This window comes from Taudactylus pleione, unplaced genomic scaffold (assembly GCF_031769625.1).
Source record: "Taudactylus pleione unplaced genomic scaffold, aTauple2 ptg000749l, whole genome shotgun sequence".
Classification (NCBI taxonomy): Eukaryota; Metazoa; Chordata; class Amphibia; order Anura; family Myobatrachidae; genus Taudactylus; species Taudactylus pleione.
Genome location: NW_028285151.1, coordinates 166,550 through 185,317, shown reverse-complemented (window position 1 = coordinate 185,317; position 18,768 = coordinate 166,550). Strand labels below are relative to the sequence as shown.

General features: G+C 43.7%; 1 protein-coding gene across 3 annotated transcripts in view; it reads right to left on the bottom strand.

Annotated features, from left to right (window-relative positions):
- Positions 1-18,768, bottom strand: part of RBM19 (RNA binding motif protein 19) — a 124,185-nt gene that overhangs the window by 23,754 nt on the left and 81,663 nt on the right. The window contains exon 28 of one of the 3 annotated variants that reach the window (XR_015872561.1): positions 16,163-16,326. The exons of the other annotated variants lie outside the window; for them this stretch is intronic. The gene's annotated coding sequence lies outside the window, so the exon portion shown is untranslated. Of the gene's footprint in view, positions 1-16,162; positions 16,327-18,768 lie in introns of those variants that run through there. 3 annotated transcript variants of the gene reach the window in all.

The window sequence follows — 18,768 nt, the reverse complement described above, 5'->3', positions numbered from 1 at the left end:
TCATCATACCTTGTCAAAATTCTTAATATTTGTCATGTTATACCACAGAAAATAAAATATATTAAACTTTTTCAAGTGTTATGTACACATTTTGCTTTACAACATTCAACTAATGAAAAAAAGGCAACAGTTCTAAAAAGTAATAAAAAATGAAAACTAGAAAAACAAGGTTGGATAAATGATCTTGTAGTGCCGCCTTCTGTTGCAATTACAGTCATCAGTCTGTTTGGATATGTCTCTATCAGATTTAACAGCCTAGACATCCACCATGGTCCCTTCATTTCCGACAGCAGGCGCAGCCTCCTTAGGTTTCTAGGGGGGCTGCAAATTTGTCCAAGCTTTGGCCCTGGCAGCTAACATCATCTTAAGATGGTGATGTGCCACTGTAACCTATGAGCTACAGATCGCAGAAAACACTGGGAGAGGGTTACTCCAGAACCCACCCTGACAATGGCTGCTGCATGTGCGGTGAGCAGACCAAGCATATTCAGAATGGCCCTGGTTCCCAAAGTACTAGTGAAATGATAGCATTTGTGATTATTTCACTTCTTTTCACAATGCAGAGACTGGCTCCTTTTGTGATTTATATTACTACTGGGTGGATGTTAATTTATTATTAGCAGCGATAAGAAATTCTAATTATCAGGTCTAAAAGAAGAAAATAAATACGCCCCTTTGTGTAAATGTTATTTTCATTATCATGCTGAGGGTTATAATGTGTAAATAAAGCTGGAAAAAGTTGGATTTAATACAATTTATTTTCCTGGGTGAAATGTGTCAAAAGTTAAGGATTCTGACACGGTATGATGATTTTTCTATAGGCACTGCAGATGAGATGGTAAGAGAAGTCTTTTATAGTAAGTGCAGATACCCACATGCATGCAGCCAACACTGACCAGTTCTGGAATCATGGAGGGCTCTCAATACACATATCAAGACTTAGTATAATTTCCAGTGACTCTTCTTACCATAAGACAATATAGATGGGATAGCAGCAGCAGGAACATTGAGAAACAGACAAGATATGCCACAGATAACGGGAACACATCTAGACTTCCTTTTAGACTCCTCCTGGAATTGTACAGGTATTATGATCAGCAGTCTGTCGCCATGTAAGACCTCTTCAGTCATGCTGGTGAGGTCTTCTGATAAGAACAGCCCCCCGTTGCTCCCTTAGAGCGTAGTATGCTCACCAGTACTTAGGTTGCCGTCTGGTCTTAAACTCGGGACAGTAGAGGCTTACACAACTATTCTGGTTATCGCTTGGCGTTGGCGGCTGATGGTATTATAGGCAGGAATGGTCTCTGTGCAGAAAAAGTCGCAGTCATGGATGACAATGGTGTGACTTAGATGGCTGAGGCTCTGCTTTGAGAGCCAAGGTGTGGCCTTGAGGGCCGAGGTGCGGCTTGAGAGCCGTGGTGTGGCTTTGAGGGCCGAAGTGTGGCTTTGAGGTCCAAGGTACGGCTTGAGAGCTGAGATGCAGCCCAGAGGGCCGAGGTGCAGCCTAGCTGGTGGAGATGCGGCCTAAAGGGCTGAGTTGTGGCTTTGAGAGGTGAGGTCCTGCCTTGAGGGCCAAGGTGTGACCACAGGTGATTGCTGCAAGAGCGGCAAGGCCAATGGCAGAGGCCGCCGCAGGAATCGCTGCTATGGATGGTAAAGCAGCAAATTCAGGAGCAAGGGGTGGTTCAGCAGGAATCACAGCAGGTGAACAAATGTCCACATGCTCCAACAGAATACCAGCTAGGAAACTCGGACCGAACAGACAGGAACCAGGGTTTACATGCTAAGGATAAACTATAACTGGCAAAGTGGCACTGGTCCAGTAGACTAATAAAAGATCCTCCTCTAAAGATGTGCAGGTACAGAGATTGATTGAATGCCAGCAGCTGAGATTTTGCATGTCTACCAGACAGTCCCAGCAGTACCCGCGGTTGCCCGGTGTCTTGGTCTCCCAGCAACCGCAGGCACCATCCCAGTTCAACGTCCACATTGCCTGGTGACCAGGGAAGCTGTCAGACCCAGTAGCCGGAGTATGTGGCGTCCTGGAAGAGGGGTGACTGCCAGAACTTGCAAGTGTAACAAGCCACAGCTTGTGACAGTAACCCCTTGCTTGACGAGGGATAAAGGAACCCCTAGGTACGGCGGTGTCCAGGAATTCCTTGAAAAAGGTCTTTAGAAGACCTGGAGCGTGCACAAATCTCTCAGGTACTCAGGGTCTCTCTTCTGGCCCATAGCCCTTCCAGTGGACCAGAAACTGTAAATGTCCCCACACAAACTTGGAGTCTAAGATATCCTCCACCACATACTCCAGCCGACCCTGAACCACCACAGGAGAAGGTCTTCTGGGGCGTCTAACTTGAATCTCCTTGAGAAGAATGCTGGCTTTAGAAGGGAACAGTGGAAGGTGTTGTTGATCCTAAGAGTTTTGGGCAACCTGAGCCGGAAAGGCCACTGGATTAATTTCAGCTATAATCCAGAATGGACCTATGAACCTAGTTTCCAGCTTTGAAACAGTTGGCGTAAGTTGATGTTCTTAGTAGATAGCTACACAGAATCACTGACCTGTAGATTGCAAGGCTTCCGATGCCTATCTGCCACAGTCTTGAAGCAAAAAGGTGCCGTCAGGAGAGCCTGATGAACCTTGTTCTAAATAGATTTCAGCCGGGAAACTGGTGTAGGTGCCTGAGAAGCTCCGAAAATTGGTTCAAAAGAATTTGCCCATAGGGTGTAGTCACATATAAAAGACAAGACAGAGGAGGATGCATGACACAAAATATTATAGGCAAATTCTGCAAGAGGCAAATGTTCGACCCAGTCATTGTGGCACTTGGACATGAAACAACGGAAATACTGCTCAAAAGACTGAATGACCCACTCCGTTTGATTCTTTTTTTATTGATTTTATTTGTTTTTCCACTTTTTAATAAATTTATTTATTTCTTATATTTTATTTTCTCATTTATTTTTTAACCTCATCATTGTTTTACCTATTTACATCTATTAATCTTCACCCTATCACAATCACACTCTACACCATTTTTTACAAGCGCTCCTTTACATACCTAAAACTACCAGAATTATTAGGAGCTGCATCCTATACATAGCGTAGCCCACATAATCTTATCTTAACCATTCGACTGAGGATGGTATCCAGAGGAGAGACTGATATTGATATCCAAGGTGAAACAGAAGGCTTCCAAAAACAAGCTATGAATTGAGTCCCCCGGTCCAAAACAATATCATGTGATACACCATGAAGGCAGAATATGTGCTGAATGAACAAAGTGACCAACTCCTTGGCAGTGGTGAGTTTGGCCAACAGGACAAAATGTGCCATCTTACTGAAGTGGTCCAACACTGTCCAAATGGTGTGACACCTAGATGATACTGGAAGTTCCACCACAAAATCCATAGCGATATGTGAACATGGTTTCCAAGGCACAGAAAGGGGAAGATGTTCAGCAGGAGCTACACGGGAATCTTATTCTTAGCACAGATGTCACAAGTTAGGATGAACTCACAAACATCTTAAGTTATGGATGGCCACCAAACAGATCGGGATAATAACTCAAGCATCTTAGAGACCCCTGGATGTCCTGAGAACCTGCTGGTATGGAAGTCTGTGATGACTGCTCCTCTGAATTTTTCATGCATGAACAAGAGTCCTTGAGGTTTACCTGGAGGGGCCTGAGACTGAAAAGACTGAATCAGTTGTGCCAGATTTTGTGCAAGGCCAGCATGAATGCATGTACTAGGAACAATCGGGTTATTGGAGCGAACAGGCTGCTTTACCGGAAGCAGATGCCTTGTCTAGAAGTTTTGTTCCTTCTAGACAAGGCATCCACTTTGGTGTTCAAAGTATGAATGAAATGATGTACAGTAATTAAAGCAGGTGAAAAATGGCCCAGCAAGCCTGTAGTGATTTCAGTCTTTTTTCGGCCTCGATATAGGACAGGTTCTTATGGTCTTTATAGATGACAATCTGATATTTGGCCCCCTCCAACCAATGCCTCCAATCTTTGAAAGTCCATTTGATAGCCAGCAGCTCCTGGTTGCCAACATTGTAGTTCTTTTCTGCAGAGGAGAACTTGTGGATAATATAGACACACGGATGAAGTTTGTAGTCCTGGGGATCCTTCTGCGATAATATGGCCCCCACTCCAACCTCAGAGGCATCCACGTCCACAACAAGTAGAATCTCCGAAATTGGGGTGCCGAAGGCTTCCTTCAAATGGTCAAAGTCCTGGTCAGCTTGAGGCGGTCACTTGGTAGTATCCACTCCCTTCTTAGTTAGTTTAGTGCTATTATAGTGGAGAAGTATTTTATGAACCTCCAGTAATAATTGGTGAATCTGTGGAGCCTTAAGGGTCAATGGCAGGACCCAATCCAACACTGCATTCACTTTACTACGATCCACAGAGAAACCACTGGGGGTGAAAATATATCCCAGAAAAAATACCTGATTTACCTCAAATTCACATTTCTCAAGTTTCACGTAGAGTCGATTTTCTTTTTGGAAAAGACGTCCAAAAAGTCATGATATGGCATAAGCTCTGGGGGGAGCAGATTGAGGAGCTTGTATCACCCGAACAGGGAGGATGAGACAATTTAAGGTACTTTTGGAGCCCTAACTAACGATTTCATCCGACCTCCAGTTCAGAACTGGATTGTGAACTCTGAGTCAGGGCAGACCGAAGATTACTAGAGCCATGGTGCAATGAAAAAGGTAAAAAGATACGTCTTCCGAATGTAACATACCAACGGAAAGACAGAAACGTAGCACTTGGAACTTGATTCGGTCAAGAGATAGAGGACTACCATCTAGTCCGCAGATGGAAATTGGACTGGGCAGTTCTTCTGAAGAAACTCCTAAAGTCTTAAAAAAGGAGATATCTATACAGCTCCCAGCAGCGCCACAACCCAGGTAGGCCAAAGTCTGAAATTCCCTACCAAGCGAGTGGATCACGGTAGGAACAAGAACCAAATTTTTAGAAGAAACGCTGGATAAGCCCAAATGAAATTCTCCTTCTCCATCTAGACCTTGCCTTTTCCCTTCTTCACTGGGCAGGAACTGGCTGAATAACCCTTACCGCTACAATAGAGACAAAAACCCACAGACCGCCTTCTGAGCTTCTCCTCAGTGGATAGGCAAAATGCCCCGATTTGCATGGCCTCACCTTGTTCTGCAGTTGAGTCGGCATCTATCCACCTTGGGGGTAAGGTAGGTAGTTCCTTCTCCATTTTTTGCTTCCTTATGCAATGGTTAATCCATATGGGGAGCTTCATGAAACCATTGAGAGTCTGGGGTGCAGGATACTGGACTAGAGTATAATTTATCTGTTCCGAAATGCCCAGATGGAACTTACTGCGAAGGGCAAGGTCATTCCAACCACTGTTTGCCCATTTCCGGAATTTGGAGCAGTAGTCTGCGGACTTTCGCCCTTGTGTCAGTGACTGCAGTTGAGCTTCGGCTGATGCGGCTCTATTCAGGTCATCATAGAGCAGCCCAAGGGCATTATAAAATGTGTCAACTGATCGAAGGGCCAGATGGTTAGAGTAAAGGCCAAAGGCCCAGGTCTGAGGGTCCCCTTGGAGTAGTGAGATGATTATTCCCACCTGTTGGGCCTCAGAACCAGAAGACAATGGTTGGCGTTGAAAATAAAGTTTGCAGCTCTCCCGGAAATTCAGGAAGTTCTTAAGGTCCCCAGAGAACCAATCAGGGAGGTTTAACTTAGGTTCCTTTGATGCAGCTTGACCATCCAGAGCTGAATGGACCTCGACTTGATGGGGTAGTTCCTGAACGCTCTGGGCCAACGCCTGAATTTGGGTGTAAGACCTCTAGAGTGCTGGTGAGGTCTTCTGCCAATAACAGCCCCCCTTTGTTCCCTTAGAGCTGAGTATGCTCACCGGTACAAAGGTTGCCACCTGGTCCTAAATTCCAGACAGTAGAGGTGTACATGACTATACCGGTGATCTCTTGGTGTTGGCGGCTGATGGTATTATAGGCAAGAATACACAACAATGGTCGCTGTGCAGAAAAGGTCGCAGTTACAGAACCTGGATGACAATGGTGCGACTTAGATGGCTAAGGTTCAGCTTTTAGAGCCAAAGAGCGGCTTTGAGAGCTGAGGTGCGGCCTTGAGGACAGAAGTGCAGATTGAGAGCCGTGGTGTGGTCTAGATGGCCAGAGTCTGGCTTTGAGAGCCAAGGTGCAGCATTGAGGGCCGAGGTGTGGCTTGAGCACCAAGATGTGGCCTAGAGGGCCAAATATAGGCCTAGCTGGTGGAGATGCGGCCTATAGGGCCAAGTTGCGGCTTTGTGAGCCAAGGTGCAGTCTTGAGGGCCAAGGTGTGACTGCAGGAGTGGTGAGGCCACTAGCAGAGGCTGCCGCAGGAGCTGCTGCTATGGATGGTAAAGCAGCAATACAGGAACAGGCAGTAGTTCACCAGGAATCACAGCAGGTGAACAAATATCCCGCAGGCACCAACAGAATACTGGCTAGGAAAACTCTGGCCTATCAGACAGGAACCAGGGTTTACACGCTAAGGGTAAACTATAACTGGCAAAGTGGCATCAGTCCAGTAGACTAATAAACGATCCTCCTCCAATGATGTGCAGAGATTGATTGAATGCCATCAGCTGGGATGCTGCACATCTGCCTGGCAGTCCCAGCAGTACCCGCGGTTACCCTGCGTCTTGGTCTCCCAGCAACCACAGGCGCCGTCCAGTCCATGTTGTCTGGTGACCGGGGAAGCTGTCAGACCCAGTGGCCGGAGGATGCAGCGTCCTGGAAGAGGGGTGACCGCCGGAACTCACAAAAGGTGACAAGCGGCAACGGCGGCTTGTGACAACAGGGCCCCATCTAAACCTCTGGGCTGGTACTGCACCCCGAATGATCCTCTGGTAGCTTGTGCAAACAGCTAACTCTTTGACTGACATATAAAAAATATCTGTAATAGTCTAGCAGACAGTCTGCAATATTGCCACTCTTCCTGACAGAATGGCAGCCTTTTCTTTAACGATTTTACAGCTAGTTCTATGAGACAGAGAGGCATATTTATCACAATCTGCATATTAAATGTGGATTTGATAAACATTTTGTGTGTATATTGTATCCCCGTAGTCCTGTGAGTCACCAGGGGCTGATGGAGTTATCATATGGTAGACTAGGGGCTACTATATTACAATTTTTTACAGAAAGGGATCCTCTGGATTCCTCTCCATCTGGAGATGGCATTATACTATCCGGGCTAAGGTCAGTAAATCTGGCAGCACAGCAGCCCCCATAAAAACCTATGGGGCCAACCCCTCCTAGTTGATAGCACAGAATTTTTTGTTTATGTCTATATAAAAAGTTCTAAATGATTGTGCTAACACCATGTTATGGTAAAAAAGACATCTGAAATGATCTCAGAGAAAAAATTGTTACTGTTCATAACTCTGGAAAAGGCAATTTTCAAACCATTCTCTCATTCCAAAGGTAAAAAAGGGGCCATCAAGAGTGCTGACAGGATCGGGTACTGGGAGGAGGTGTGGCCAAATTCGGGGTGTCTGGCCATGCCTCCTCCCACCAAAAGAAACTGGTTTGCGTGGCACTGTGCACCCAGCACATGGGGAGAGCTCCAGGGAGGGGGGGGGGAATGACCATCAGTGCGATCGCCCTCACCTGAAAAACCTAGTATTGCTTTGCCCACTACTACTAGCCGCACCTCTATAGGAGTGCAGCCGCAGCTGCAAATTGGGCAGTGAGAGTAAACTGCTGTAGCAGCAGTCTCCACTCTTTCACTGCCCAATGTGTGGCTGCGCTGCTATACAAGCGCAGCCAGTGGTAGTGGGCAGAGCAGTGGGATCGGTCGCAGATCTGGAACCCTGGCTGGGCACTCCCATCATTTCGGCACCCCAGGTTAGAAAGAATATATTTACAAATGGAGAACACCAAACTTAGCTATCCCAGCAAATTCACAGAAAGATAAGAATGAATGATGTTCAGGGAAAATGCTATATCAGGGGATCGAAAAGCCTCATGATAAATGTAACATTTCATAATGAGTAGTTTTTTCAGAAAGGGTAGCCAAGAAAATGTACAATCTCTCCCACCAAAACTAAGCAAATAGTGTAATATGGTTTAGTTACATCCAAATGAAACAAATTATTATTGTACAGGTTGAGTCTCCCATATCCAGAATACTTGGGACCAGGGGTATTTTGGATATCGGAATATTCCGTATTTTGGAATATTTGCATAATATAATTAAATATCTTGGGAAAGGGATCCAAATCTAAGCACAGTATGCTATTATGTTCTATATAAACTTTATACAGACAGCCTGCAGGTCATTTTATACAATATTTAAAATAATTTTGTGGCTCAAACAAAGTTTGTGTACATATATGAAATTCATTTATGTTTCATATACACCTTATACACAAAGGCTGAAGGCAATTGTATACAATATTTTTAATAGTTTGTGCTTTAAACGAGGTTATTATACATTGAACCATCAAAAAGCAAAGGTTTCACTATCTCAGTCATGCTAAAAAAATTCCGTATTTCGGAATATTCCGTATTTTGGAATATTTGGATATGGGAGACTCAACCTGTAATTGTTAATCTGTAAGGCGCCTCATTTCTTCACAATGCTTGAAAGTCTGAAAATACAAGTTTGTTTCATGAAACCTGCACACTTTGCACTAATGCGAGCTCCCAAGAAACGCACAATCCAATTTGAAATGCCAATTTGCGCTATTCGTGGTGAGGTTGCTTACTAAAAGTGGGGAAACCATGCTGGACCCCCAAAATTAGCAACTGAGATAGCAGGACCATAAAGATGGCGGTTAGTGGCCATAGTACTGGAGGTATTAAATAGCTTATTTTTTTGCACTTTTTAATAATGATTAAAAATGATAGGATGTAAGTGTTTTTCAGCAAATTAAAGCCTAACATTTCAGGTTACAGGAAATGCTTTTCCAGTGAAGTTTGTAAACGGAGTAAGTAAACACGTGGGTTGGGTATGGGATCCCGACGGCCAGAAGGCTGACAGCGGCATTCCAACGATCAAAATACAGATGGATTTTGGTAGGTATTTTTACCCTCCCCCTCACCAACCCTTCCCGCAGCCTAACTCTAACCATCTTGTCCCGCAGCCTAACCATATCCATACCACAGCCTAACCCTCCCCCTAGTGCGGAGTTTCCCAACCACGATCCTCAAAGCACACTAACAATCCAGGTTTTAAGGATAGCCATACTTGAGCCGAGGTAACTTAATTAGTACCTCAGTTATTTTGATTTAACCATCTGTGCTCAAGCATGGCTATCACTAAAACCAGGACTGTTAGTGTGCCTTGAGGACCGAGGTTGAGAATCACTGCCCTAGTGCCTAACCCTTATACTTATAGTCGGGATCTGTTGAGATTGTGACTGTCGAGATACCACTGTTGGTATTGTGACAGTTGGCATTCTGACGGTCGGGACCCTGACATGTTTACCTCTCATCTGCAAGTTCAAAAAGCCCTCTCCCATCATTACAACACCTCCACATCCCTGTCCCACATTATTTACATCTCCACATCCCTGTCCCACATTATTTACACCTCCACATGCCTGTCCTACATCATTTACACCTCCACATGCCTGTCCTACATCATTTACACCTCCACATCCCTGTCCCATATTATTTACACCTCCACATGCCTGTCCCACATCATTTACACCTCCACATGCCTGTCCTACATCATTTACACCTCCACATACCTGTCCTACATCATTTACACCTCCACATACCAGTCCTACATCATTTACACCTCCACATACCTGTCCTACATCATTTACACCTCCACATACCTGTCCCACATTATTTACACCTCCACATACCTGTCCCACATCATTCACACCTCCATGTACCTGTCCCACATTATTTACACCTCCACATGCCTGTCCCACATTTTATACCTCCACATCCCTGTCCCACATCATTTACACCTTCACGTACCTGTCCCACATCATTTACACCTCCACATCCCTGTCCCATATCATTTATACCTCCCTGTCACACATCATTTACACCTCCACATCCCTGTCCCACATCATTTACACCTCCACCTCCCTGTCCCACATCATGTAACCCTTTATTGAGCTTTTTAGAGAAATTCACCTGAAAATGGTCATGTCTTTATTGGCCAGAGTATGCTATTTAAACCCCTTCAAGTGCATGAATATTCTTTGGGAGGGTTATACTAGAGGTTCGACACTATTTCCTCACATTTTTGACCTCTAAGATAAAGATTTTCCCTACCTTTTCACCTGCTCAGAGGGATGTGCACAAAAAAATTTGAATTTCAATGCAAGTTTGGAATTGGATTGCCACTGAAATTTGTGGTGCAAGTTCACTGTGAGAATGGCTCGCAGGACCCAACACACACCTAACTGGTGAGATTTGTCTAACTCGCATCACAATGCAGCAAAACACTACTTAATGTGTACCACAGATGCATGGCTGTGACTTTACCCCCTCACAAATTATTTTAATCGCAGATGAAGCACAACAGAAATTAACGTAAAAAAAGCTGCAGCATTGTAGCACTTTGTATAGATTCAGACAGGTTGTATCTATAATAGGTGTACACCCTGCACTCATATTTTCTAATACGTACCTATCTGAAGTCCCACGTCAGCTGTAGCAGCCCTGCACAAAACGCCTAGAAAAAGCCTGCCGCAGCCATTTTTCCAGGGGGTTTTGCACAGTGGGGAAATCGTCGGGGAAAATGTCAGACTAGTGCCCAGAGTCTACTGCTGCGATCAGTCCGCTGCCGGCCACCAGGGAGAGAGTAGGGGTCCCCGGACGGGGAATGCACACGGGCCCCATCCTCTCTTAATACGCCCCTGGATTCAGAATCATTCGCACAGAGATATACAAATGTTGCATATTACATTAATCAGTGCTATCTGGCAAAGTAGGTTTGCTGCATAAAGTTGCTTTATTAGTTTGAATAAGAAGCATATTGTTAGCAAATAAGATGCTCGGCTGAGTAGTCCACTACCTTGTTTGAGAGGGACTGCGATTGCGGTTCTAGAGTGTTCTAAAGGGAGTGTTAGGCTGTTGTCCAGCTACTGAAGCTTGACTAAAATTGGTTTATGCAACAGGACAATGATCATAAGCACTCCAGCAAATCTACAAGTAAATGGCTGAAAAATAAAAGAATCAAATGTTATGGAAAGGCTAAGTCAAAATCCAGATATCAACTCCATTGAGATAATGTGGCAGGATCCAAGAGAGGTTTGTTTAAGCAGTACCCAAAACATGAATGAACTGAAGTAGTGTAAGGGAGAGTCTGCCAAGATTCCTGAAATACTGTATACAGAAAATTACTATTACAATTTATTACTGCCAAAGGCTCCTCTACAAGTTAATCAAGGGATGTGCTTACTTTATCACATATGCCTTGTTCATGTTGTCATATTTGTTTTGTTAAATAATAATATCTGCCATTTGCCTTATGAGATTTATATCATTTTAGTACTTGGGGAGCATACTCATCAATAAAAGCATGGTAGATCCATATCTAATGAGCGATTCATCATTGCTCCAGTGCCAGGACGGCTGCTGAAAAAAAGAAAAAAAAAGCTATCCTACAAACCATAACACTACTAACAGTCATGGTGAAAGTTTACACTGCCAGGCAGCATTAAGCTGGGTACACGCCTGGACGACCAAACAACCCTGCGATGCAACGGTATATAGCATTGCCGAACACACTGCAAGATCTGCTGTACAGTGGTGCGGTATATCGTACGTCTAATTTAAACTACACCGCATCATCCGTAGCATTGACCCATCTGAGGTGCAGCAGATTTGATGGATAGATGTGACCATCCAATTCATTGTACGATATTTGGTTGGTTTTCAGGGTACAACCCTATACAATGGTCATGCCGATCTGTAGCGGACAATGGGCCAAATGCAATAGGGTGAGAGTGTAGAAAATGTTAGAGTTTAGCAGTAAACTCACTTTGGTCGCGTTTTATCTTCCAAATGGGAAAACATCTGGATGACAGTTTAAATCGTGGCTTTTTTAGTGTAAAAACATGTGAGTTTGCCTGTTCCCATCGTCTCTTGCGGCCCCCCTGCAGCTCACACTGCATGTTGGGGCTTCTGAAAATACTCACTGACACCATTCAAAAGTATATTTTGCTTATCATCTGATTCTGGTCTTCCATTGGGTGAGTTTACTGCTAAACTCTCACATTTTCCAAACTCTCACCCTATTACATTTGGCTCGATATATTGTATAGTTTGTACCCAGCTTTACTGTGCATGTGAAACCTTAGGTCACTTATACAGCGAGGGCCAAAGGAAGCTAACGCCTCTCAGTTTTCATAGCTTGATTAATTGTATCATTTCTACTAGTATATGGGGACGCGTAGCACATCAGAACTGCTCTGTATGGAGGACATTAGTGATATTGCCTGCGTTGCAGCAATAATAAATGGGTCCCTAAATTAAATATACAGGAACAGTAGTTTTCACATGGGCCCGTTCACCTTGATGAATAGGTCCCATTGGTGAGGACAAGGTAATTGCTATTTATGCCCAGATATTTAAAAACACAGGTTTGCAACAGGGTGTCCATTCTTTTTCATGTGACTGTAGCTACAGGAGGGATTGGGTTGGTGCACAGAATATGCTGAGGTGTAAAAGATAAATGTACACTAGGTGTAAGTGTATACAATGGAGAGGTGGTGCATGAAAGCAGCTGCAGGGAAGAAAAGCATAAAAACCTTTACGAAAAGAAAAAAAAAAAAGCCAGGAATTAAAGGTACAGGCTATAACTGTGAGAATGGCCAGCTGGTAGTGTGGGAACGGAGCAGGTGCGGAGCTGAACATGGGTGTTAGAACAACATGTCTTTTCAATTGTCCTCTGGTTATTCTGTCACAATCATGATATAACCCCTTCTTTACCAATAGATGCTGCAATACAATGTGGCATAAGAGCTGGCAGCTTCTCCGTCTGCAAAATGGTTAACCCTTTCCCAGGAGAGGTCTGGCTGTGGTAAGATAACACCATACAAGTGATACACACATGCACAACATTGCTATCTCTGCTCCCTGTCCTGCCTTTTATCTGCTTATAGCGTGAGAATTATCTCTGGGTACACTGCAGAGGCTTATTTTATTCACACAGCCCCATTAGAATGAAACAGTTTTATTCTCCCCACCAACCACCCTAGCCTGTGGCTGCAGAGCATCCCACTCGCATTAACCACAACATAACCTTGAATACAACTTGCTACCTCGCATTGGCGGAGTGTGTATGTTAAGGAGCTGTGCAGAATGCAGCTTTCACCTATTTTGCAAACTCACAGCAAAATGTGTTTTAACCAGTAGACCACAGCAGCCATAACGTGTATGCGTGCAGATTCAAGGCAGGCTAATAACAGACACAGCAGGGTGAGTGTGTGTTTAGAAATGCGTTCGTTATGGGGAATTGAGTCTCCCGGAGTGGGCAGTTAGCTTTAATTGCAAATGGTTTTCCCATCGTCTCTTGCGGCCCCCCTGCAGCTCACACTGCATGTTGGGGCTTCTGAAAATACTCAGCCTCACTGACACCATTCAAAAGTATATTTTGCTTATCATCTGATTCCGGTCTTCCATGGGGAGGCAGGTTTGGGGTCAGTTCCCAGTACAGATTTCAGCTGGGGGAACATATTGATGCACACTTCTTTTGTATTTGTATATATTTTAGGATATGGTAATTTTTTATGAATTGTTAAAACTAGCTTTCATCTTCTGACTGCCTCTCTTTCCACATGTTCATTTTTTATTCATTCTGTATCGTCTCTTTCTGGTTTTGCGCCGCTATTGCTTTTTTCATTCATCTTTCCTGCCTTTCCGTTTTATCACTAACCTCTTTCTACTGCCTCTTTTATCCCTACTCCAGCCTTGCTGCTCCCTCCCCTCTTCAAGCCCTAGTCCCCTGCAATGGCTCCCCCTCCCTCACTCTCGTGGTACCCATTTTTATCTCTTCTTTTTTTTACAGCAGGCCCAAGAGATAAAAGACAAATCTTAGCTTTACTTCTCCCCTGGATAGAACTCCTTCCCTGGTCCTGAAGATAAGAGATGGTGACCAGTCACACACCTCTCCCCCCATCCCTCATGTCTCAAGACCCAAATCTAAGCCAGCCTGCAATGTTCCTCTGGAGACAAGCAAAAGAAAAAAAATTAACTGCTAATGTTTCACATGCTGCAGCAAAACTACTTTACCATTCTGAAATATCACACTAATTTCTGGGGATAATGACCCACTTTGTAAGGGGGAGGTATATCATAAGTGGGCAATCTTGTTAATGTGTGCCTTTGAGGAGAAGACACAGGGTTTATTTACTAAAAGGCACTTTATTGAATACCGCGGCAAAACCAGTGACAAAGTGACGATTTTGTCTAAAGGCAAAACACTGTTTACAAAATATTCCCGAATCTTAATACAAAATTTACAGGTAATAACATTTAATCCCTAATTTGCAATTTTTAAATTAAGCAGGCTGGGCCTAAATGATACATTTTATTTAAAATTTTAGCTCTTGCTGGTAGTAGGGACGTCAGGATTTGTTTGGCAGAATCCTAAAGACTATCCCAACAGAGCTGGATTAAGGCTTGTGGGGGTCCCCTCCAATAAAATCTGCCACTATGACCCATACCTTGCTACACAGTGCCTCCCAGTACCCACTTTCCATGGCATGGCCGGTTCCGCTGGAATGCCTCTGGCTCTGTATTCTGCATGTGCAGAGCATACAGCGCAGAGCAGCTCCTGAGACCACTTATCTGAGCAATGGACGTGATTTATCTTATGATATTGATGAGGGTACCCAGGGAGCCGCTCTGCGCTGTATGCACTGTGCGTTGGTAGCCCCCGTCCAGTAACAGGTGCAACTGAAGATTGCTGCTCACCTCTGGCAATCTTCAGTGCTCTATCAAGCAAGAGTTATATAATACAAAAGATGTAACTGAAAGGAATTTGCTGATTTGAAAAGCAGGCACCCACTTTTTCAACCAGCAGCCAGATTTCTTTTACAGCTGTGGCCTTGCATCTATCTATCCTAAGGGTATATTGACTAAGCATCTGTTTTTCATGGGTTTGCAAACTGATGGGCATCGCCGCAGATTGACAGAAGGTTAGTTCCAACATTCTAAATAGAACCCACTGTTGATCACATCGATTTGTAAAGCCTGGTCCCATCTATTGTATTTAAATTGTTTTCTCAAGGGGTTTGTAAGTAAAAAAAATTGGTAAAGAAAAGGTTTTTTATTTAAGTTTTTTTTTTTTTGCATTTTTTACTGGTGCACTACATGTAGCAGCAGGTCCGGATGCCACAGCATGCTGCACTTGTGGTTCTCCAAGTGCATCAAGGAAAAAGTCTTCTATTTTTGCTCACTGTTTTGCAATACCCACCATGATAGGGTTTACCTAGAAGTGGGACATCACACAATTTATTCAGGGCTGCTACCCCTATGGAACCGATCTACGGTGTCAACTGGCCTAGTGCTGGCTGGCTAGAATTATTGTGGGAGAAACACCACACTGTGGGAATCTCCTCTATGGTTCTACACGGCTGGTAAAGTCTAGTGCTGGTTAATGTTATAAGCAGGTCAGGCTTTTAGGGACTGTATCAGCTGCAGCCCCTAGTAGCCCTATAGGGCTGTCATTGTAGCAGGGGAGTGGCTTCATATTGGAAGCACTCTTTCCGATAACTGCAGTCTGGACTGGCAGTTCCAGGGGGAGAAAACACTTCCCCCTGGGACTGGCTGTCCACCTGTAATTAGCAGGGAGAGCTTCCAATGCCACTGCCAGGCAGCCTAACAATGGGCTGTCAGATTTTACTGGGGGGGCTTCAGCCCCTAGGTAAACTCCACCACTAGATATCATAGACAATCTAAAAGTTGTAGAGTTTTGTGCATTGCTATAGAATCAAGAGCCCACACTATTAGCACCCCAATAGCAATCCCTGGTAGCTTACACACTAGCACTTTTCTTTAATTTTGAAAGTTACCAAAGTATAACCTCTTGTTCACAATTTGATTGTCAGTTTGGGTAACCAATTTAAATGTAACTGGTCAAATGACTGAGAAAAATCATTGAAAGTTTATGATTGATTTAATATCTGAATTTTGGCCAAACATAACATTTTTGATAACTGTTGCATCTTGCTTCATCTTGGGATGCTCCAAGTTTGCCTGAGGTGGGTTCGGTGTCACCCACAGCATCCAGATTCTTTAAGTTTTCTTAAACAGTTTACAAAATTAAAGCAATAGTCTGATTGGTTGCCCATTTCCTACAGTGTTATGGAAAGAACAGTATTAATAAATGTGATAAATTATATTTAAAACAACTATTGTAAATTCACACTACAGAATTTCAAGATCAAGTCAATTAGTACAACTTGACACTGCTGCATCCCAGTCGGTTATGAAAAACAATGTTGTGGTTAAGAAATCTGGAGGCAATAAAAAGTAAGCTGTGTCACCATTGTGAACGACAAAGGGAGCTGAAGATGGATTCCAAAAGAAGGCGGGGTAACATTATTTCCACAAGAAGAAGAATCTTATACTGCGAAGCAAACGGGCAGAGTTAAAATAAAAAAACAGAAGCCATACCAGTTACATAGAACTGGCTGCCTGAAATATTAGACCAAACAAAGTTGCCATAAAGGATTAATGACCATATGGCCTGATTCAGCTTGGATCCCACCTGCAACAGCTTACGCAGATGGCAGATTGTTGCGTACTGCGCATGCATCGCAATGCACAAATGCCTCACTGCAGCCGAGACTGCGATCGCAGTGACTACGCAGACCCATCGCAGAGTGATTGGCAGGTAGTACCACTTGAGGTGATGACGGGGGGTGGTCGGAGAAATGCAGGTGTGCCAGGGTGTTTGAACGCCATTCAGGGGCATGCATAAATTAGTCACTACAATGCCATACGAAGCCTGAGCTCTCACTGTGTACTGGAAGGTTAGCAATTTCTAAGTAAGGTCTGACCTTGTACAAGTGTGCGTGAGGCTGCGATGGTACTCGATGTTACCGATGGTTTTGCAGTCTTGCTAAGTATTATGGATGTGTGTAAGGTAAGGTGGGCATCCTTATGTTGTGCTGTGATGGCATAGCGATCGCAGAGGATTAGTATATCTTCGCAGCGAGACTGCGTGCGTAATCGCAACGGCGTTCGCAGTTGCAATCCAATCTGAATCAGGTCCTTAGTACGGTAGTATATCTATGAAACTAAATAAGCCAAATCATAACTCTTTGTTAACCTTTATTTGTGAGCAGCAGTTCAGGTCAGGAACTTCTTCGCACCCAATAAATACAGTTGATATAGGGGTGAGGAAGTTCCTGTACTGACCTGCCCCTTGCACAGGCTCTTTCTAAACCTCTCAGTGCAATCTGGTTGTGATTTTTTTGTTTTATCCATATACATCAGGCAAGCTCTCAATAGGTCATTTCTAACTTTCCATTTATAACTGGAATCCCTACTTATAATACACAAGTGATGTTAATATATGTATAAACGCCATTATACAGTATAAAGTGTGTATAAAGAGAGTTGTCATGTAACCTGTCATTGTACATTAGGAAAATGATATTCTAAAAAAAAAAAAAAATAATGCAAACCTTACTGCAAAAAAAACAGTTACTGTTATTAAAACTCGCCTCAAATTTCTGTGATCTGTATAAAATTATACCGATATACTGCGACTTCTAATAACCAGATTATTTACAGTATAGTTTCTCATATATAGTCACATGCACAGGTTATTATTACACAGTTAAAATATATTATCCCCACATCTTAAAATTGTCTTATTTAAAAGGTAATTGTCATATATACTCTGTATTGGAAATGAAAAGCAATCTTTTCTATATTATGAATGTCTGGTTACTGCTGTTATAATTGCTACTTTGTAAAGAAAACATTTCTTGCTAATCTCTGATTAGTAGAAAATACATAGAATACTGTATTAACCATTTGCAGAAAAGTATGCATGTTTTACATTTAAGGATCACGAATATGAATAAAGTAAAATGTCTTTGCACTATTTCTTACAGAATTCGGTCAATATCCAGGCACATGCGATGTCAGCGCTTATAATCCCGACACCGGCATCCCCAAGGTAAGTAGCAATGATAGGGGAATGATTAGGGTTAGGTACTAGGGGGAGGGTTATGGTCAGGGTGCGGGGAGGGAGGGTTAGAACACCGACCGACAGGTGTCGGTATCCTAACCCTGTCGGGATGCAGTCGTCAGAATTTTCACTGCCGGCATCCTGTACCCAACCCATTTCCTACACGTGGAGCTCTCCATAATTGAGGTTCCGCATATTAGGGAAAACTACAGACCAGACATGGCAGACAGTGGGCCTGAGCATCGGCAATACATGCAAAGTGTGTGCACAATCCACGTGCAATACTGATGTTTTTTGCAACTGCGCATACGTAAAAATGTCTGAAAATTCTGATGGCACAGAGAGTGTACACACAAAGGTGCTGTTATGATTGGGACAGACTGCATGGGAGGTGGCTAGAAATTAACCATTCAGTGAGCGTGCTATGGGATTGGTGTGTTAATGGAAGCGACTGCGTCCACAGACGCACAGCTGCAGGCATAGGAGGCCATGGTCAGACGGAGAAATTGCACCTGTCATAGGGCTGGTGCAAGTTTCAATGGTGCGACAGATGGTGGCGTATAAAGGATGCACCAATTGGTATTACAACGTG